The sequence below is a fragment of the Hippocampus comes genome, unplaced genomic scaffold (assembly GCF_001891065.2).
Source record: "Hippocampus comes isolate QL1 unplaced genomic scaffold, H_comes_QL1_v1.1 scaffold390, whole genome shotgun sequence".
Taxonomy (NCBI): Eukaryota; Metazoa; Chordata; class Actinopteri; order Syngnathiformes; family Syngnathidae; genus Hippocampus; species Hippocampus comes.
In genome coordinates, this window is record NW_017805083.1 from 143,953 (window position 1) to 149,757 (window position 5,805).

The window sequence follows — 5,805 nt, forward strand, 5'->3', positions numbered from 1 at the left end:
CTGACGTGCTGCAGCCGTCGTCTCGAATGGTTTATGTCCACTCAAACGTCTCCTTTGTCACCTTAAACTTAGCTCGCGGATGCTTGCGTTTTAACCAAATGCAGTGTTTTACAACGAGATGTTGATTGCTTTGTGATGGAAACGGAATGCCTCCAGTCCTCCTTCATTGTTTGATGCCGAGTCTCTTGGGGTTAGCCGGAGCCCGCAAATACTTTTTCATGCTCGTTTCAAGAGCACCGGGATGGGATGACGCGTTAGAATGCTTTTATGGAGGCGAAGCAGCTTGAAGTGTGTGTGGATTTAAGGCGCTGGGGAGGAGGCCGGCGGCTGCTGATGGCTCTCAGCAATTAGGGAGGGTGAGGAGGGGGGGTGGGGGGGCGAAGAAAAATACGAAATGTATCAGCCATTTACGCGCAGGCTCAACTGGGTTCATACGCACCTAAATGGCTGCCTGGCGCCTGACAGCGTCACCAAGCTCTCACCGGAAGGGGCCAAGCGATGAATGATCCGGGCCGAGGGGCTGATTTGTTCCCGGAGTGGCGGATAAACTAAGCTCGATGTGGCGTTAGGGAGCAAAAGGGAATCGATATTAAATGGAGTCTGCCCATTATTGTGCACTTGAACGCACGGAGCTCTCGCTTCACCTCGGCTGCTGCGCGCCGGACACGTCGCCGCCTTCCCCATCTCCGAGACCGCTTCGGTCAACTTTGCAACTTGATTTTTACGGGCGAAAACGAGCCCCCGCTCGGGCTCACGGGGCGTCAGCGTGTTCCTTTGTATCGCAAAGCGAAGAGTTTGGCCAAGAATTGAAGCGAAGAAACCCGAGTTGACGTCGACGAGGCGATTGGCATTGTTTTGTCACACTGTTTTGAGAAAGAGCCCGCTATCATTTCCGACCGGCCGCTCGCCTTCACCGACTGTCACTTCCTTATCAATATGAAGCGGTCCAGAAATAGAAGCTACCAGAACTTGAGCAGCTCGCTCCTTTTTGCTCTCGATGTGAATGAGTGGTTCCCGCCTGTTGGAGGGACTGAATGAACTGGAGTATTCTCAATGATGGAGTCTGAATTTCCTCTTCCCAGCTGTGGGCCCCCCCCCCCCTCCCCGGCATGCCCGGTTTTTGCACTATTGAAAGAATTTTGTGATCCGGTCAACAATACCGTCGGAAAAAATTGCCACCCGTTTTGTGAATTCCGATTTCAAAACACCCTACGTCACCTGAAGAAATAGCGTGTGTGTGTGTGTGTGTGTGTGTGTGTGTGTGTGTGTGTGTGTGTGTGTGTGTGAGTGGGGGGCCGGGGGGGGGGGGCGGGGGGGGGGGGGTCAGTTCCAGGGACAAACTGTTCGTGCCATCATCATAACCTGCTCGGGTAATGTTTTAAATGACACTCTCACAAGTGTGACAACAAGTCAGCCGTTTTCGATTGGAGCTCAGATACACTCCACCCGCTTGGTTGGACAAAAATCGAGTGGCCCGATGGCCAGCCGGCACGACGCGTCCACAAGTTTCCTCAATAAAATCACCCCTTTCTTGCTATTCCCCCCTCATGTTTTACTATTTATTCACTATTTTGAGATTTATCCAGTTGAATTGATCAAAAATCATCATGTTTTTTTTTTTTTTTTTTTTTTTGCCTCATCGCACACATTTATTCATGTATTTATCTGTGCGTCCCGTTAAATCCTCCGATCGGGAATGGCTTGCAAAAAAATCAACGGCCCGAAATATCCACTGTAAAATACGGCCCGCCTCCCGAAAATATTGCTCACAAAAAAAAGTAACGACACGCAATGAAGATTTTCTTCAAGGCTTAAATGATACATTCTTATGAAAATATGAATTGACAGGGCCGGCCGGTGCTGGTTGCGGGGCCATTTTAATTTCATCGTTTTCAAACTACTTTTGCTCACCTGAATCTGCACAAGAAGTGACAAGTCCGTCCGTGGCTGGCACGAGCAGCGGTCGTTCGCCATCAACGGCGCAGTCCGCGCTTGACCGTCTCTCACGCGGCACGCTCGAGCCGGACAGTTTTTTTTTTCTTTCTTTGCTTAGCTTGCGTGACGACTTCTCTTCACGCGTTCCTCCTCTCCGAACAGCCTCTATTGAGAATCGGTCCATCGTTTGGAATAAGTCCCCAAATCAGGATGTCGACTTCACTTGTGAGCTCCACGATGTTGTTTTCGACGGCGTGTTTTCACATGTCACCGCATCAAATGCCCCAGTTTCCAAATTGTACAGTCGTGTGTGTGGATTGGAGCGCCATAATTAGCATTTTTATTTCTTCAAGCGTCGAAAACATCTCGAGGTGGCCGATCAAAGGTGCAGATTCCCGTGATGCTTTTTCGTCGACGGCGTGGTCGAAGGATCCGTCACCGAGTGAAAATGGTCGAGTTGAGCAAACGTGTTGCTCGCTTCTCGTTGTTGTAAGTCTGCCTTTGTCGCTCAAGGGTTGAGCCGGAACGCCGGTGAATTTTCCATCACCTGATGAGAGTTCACCCAATATCACCGTCGTTGCTCGTTTTGTTTGGAATAGAAGAGCGTTGTGAAATGAGTCACCCTGCGCTCTATTTGCTCGTCAAGAAGTGATAAACCACGGCAGAGTTTTTGTGCAAGCGAGACAAAATGTACTTGACCTTTGGAGATCATTGAGGTTGCGCAAAAGATCTGAGGTGTCGTTGGCCTTCCCCCCCCCACTCTTGGCATACAGCGTAATTGTGTTGGATTAGTTGTCCTGTTGGCGCATTCGAACAACCCGTGATATGCGCACCCACACTTGCGTCCTCGTCTTCTCTGTCGGTGACAAAATCTAACCTTCCGCCATGTTTTTGGAGCGCTGTGGACGGTCTATTGTTCTGCATTTTATCGTCAACAAATCAAAGGGCAAGACCCAGAAGTTACTCATTTCCTTACGCTCTGCGTGCGCCTTTTCAATCGCATTTTTATTTTGTGCTCAGTATGGAAGTACTGGATGAAATATAAAAGGAAACAATGTTTTATATTGTTCATTATGAAATGATTTCCGTCGAAAACGGGACGGGCAAAGCCACGCGTGCAGTTGTGTGTCAACGCGTGAGGTCGGCTGGCCTCGGGGGTCACCTCTGACCGCCAGGTGGCGCGATCTTGGGTCCTTGTATCGGCCACCCCGCTTGCCAAGATGTCAGCGACGGCCGAGAATGCGCCACCGGCGTTCCTGGAGCGCGCGCCAAACGGACCATCGAGCGCATTTGCTGCCTGCCTCCTGATTTGTTTGGTTCGGGCAGCGTCCCAGTGGCTGCGAGGGCGTCCCCCGGGTGTCCCGCAGAGCTAGCGCAGGTCCGTTTGGAATGGATCCTGCTTTTCAGAACCGCAAATAGCCATTTTTTTCTTGACGCCCTTGCTACTATTTTGAGCCTTTTCACCACGAAAATCTTCCCACGTGTCTAAAATCTCCTTTTGTGAAAACGGCGAGCAAATCAGACGTATGCTGGTCATTTGGAGACACGGATATGGTCAGACGGGGGGTGGGTAGGGAAAAAACTTGAGATCTTGCTCCAAGTGGAGGTGTTGAAGTATCTCGGGGTCTTGTTCACCAGCGAGGGAGCAGGAGACGGACAGAGCGAAGTGAAGAACGAGCCCAGCCGGAAGGCCAAGCTCTCGATTTAGCGGTCCATCTCCGTCGCCGGCCCTCACCTGCGGTCACCGGCTGCGGGTCCTGGCCCAAAGAGCGAGGTACGAGCGGTCAAAATGCCTTTCCGCTCCCTTCAATGGTAAGGTGAGAAGCTCGCTCATCTGCTGAGGTGTTTTTTTTTTTTTTTCTTTTCCCCCCCTCACTGGTAGGACCTGTCAATCAGCATTGATGAAGCCCCTCCCCCCTCCCCAAGTGGCCCCCTCCCATGATGCATCGCAATGTGGTTTGATTCCAGAAGCGACTGTACGCAGTGTTTAGTGACCCGAAAGCTGCATTCAAGCTCCTCATTGGCAACGGGAAGGGCAATCCCTGTTCCTGGGCGCTAATCATTTGCTACGATGTCAACGAAACGAGTGCAAAGCAATCAAGCAAGGAAAGGCGCACATTCCAACTGTGGCAAAATGACACGCGTTTGCTCCTGGGCTTTTTTAGTCGTACCGGTCGAAATGGATCAGCGGGCGGCGGCAACAACAACGCGAGCTATGACTAATCCGCTCGGTGAATAAGCAGAGAGCAGATCATTGCGGCGTTGCCGTGCAGCATTTCACCAGGTACCGCGCAAGGTCACCTCAGTCAACTCGTATCAATGAAATCCTCCCCAGAGCGGAGGACATCGGCACGGGTGTGACTCGGAAGATTTTTTTTTTTTTTGTTCTTGTTGTCGGTTTTTACAGGTCTTGAAATATAAGACTCGCCATATTGCGCCAAATGATTTCCATCTCATCAGGATTGTTCGATTTGTGTTGGCATCCAAATGGAATAGTCAACACCGCTGATGTTTTTTTCCAAACTGATGAGTCACACACGCAGGTCTAAAAGCAAGAAAATTATGTAATGCGCATGTCAGATGCATGACTCAGAAACTCAGCCCAACTGTGAAGGAAATGGTGTCGAGGCCGCCATTCTCCATCCAAACTGCCACTTTGTCCTTGATATTTTAGCATCGGCTGAAAACGACGAAATAAATGCGCTCTGATCCAAATTAGCCGAGCCTGTAGTTGCAAACGCGGATCATTTTCAACTTGAGGAAATCTTTCCACGACCTTTCAAGGCTATTTTGGGGGAAGGAGGGGGAGGGGGGGCGGCGGGGTCGAAACACTTGCCCTCCAAATCCTCATTTTCAGCAGATCTGGCATGCCGCATCTCAGGTACTCTGCCTCGAGGTTATTTGAGGGCACGTACCAACAGCCTTGCTTTGGTACCCCTGGTCCAGTTTGGCCATTTTTATTTTTATTTTATTAATGTCTGCCGTAGCGGGTTGACGGCTGCATTGGGGCGCAGCGCTTTTGGCATAGAAACGGCCGCCCGCACGCCTTCCTCGCTATGCCTGATTTTACCGCTGCTCGTCCAGGCCACCGGCTCGTATGTTTTTGAGACGATATGGAAAGAGGAATAAATAATGTTTCAATCACTTCCACCTGACTAAGTGGAAACGGATCAATGTCGCTTTTTGCGAAAGTTTTGAAATGATTGAACTCGGCCTCTTCTTTTTGCCGTCCCCAAAAGGCGGCATGGGAGCAGGGCCGCGTAAGACTTTTCGTCGATGGTCCTAAATCGATGGAATCGTCCTTTGACGAAAAGCCACTTTTTCTCGTCTCCCTTTTTTCCGTGCGCCTCCTTAAGCTGCGGCGTGTCCCGCGGTTAATCCACCCATTGTCTGGTTGCTATTTTTTGCTCGCCAATCCGCAGAAATGTGAACCTCTGGCCAACTTGTCAACATGCGACAGCAGCGACTATCAAAGTGCGCGAGAGGCATCGTGCTTTGCTCGCCATTGGGACATCTTTCTCTCTCTGCGGGATATGAAGAGTCCTGTCGGCCACCGCGTTGGGCCCTATTTTCAGATAACTGCGCTACCTCAGAGTGCCTCGCTCTGACTAAATGTCTCATGTTCCCGCCGCTTCCTTTTTTTTTTTTTCTCCCCCCCCCTCCCCCTCTCATTTGGCTGGCGAAACAGTGAATGCCCCACCCTGCGGTCTGAAGTTCTGCTCTCCCTCCTCTTGTCAAGATGCCAGCTCTTCAAGGAAGAGATTTTCCTCTTTCTGCTCTGAAAACACAGGGCCGACGCTCCTCCCCTCTGCCCCCCCCCCCCCCCCCCCCCCCCCCCCCCCCCCGCGCCCCCCCAACCCTGCGGGCCAC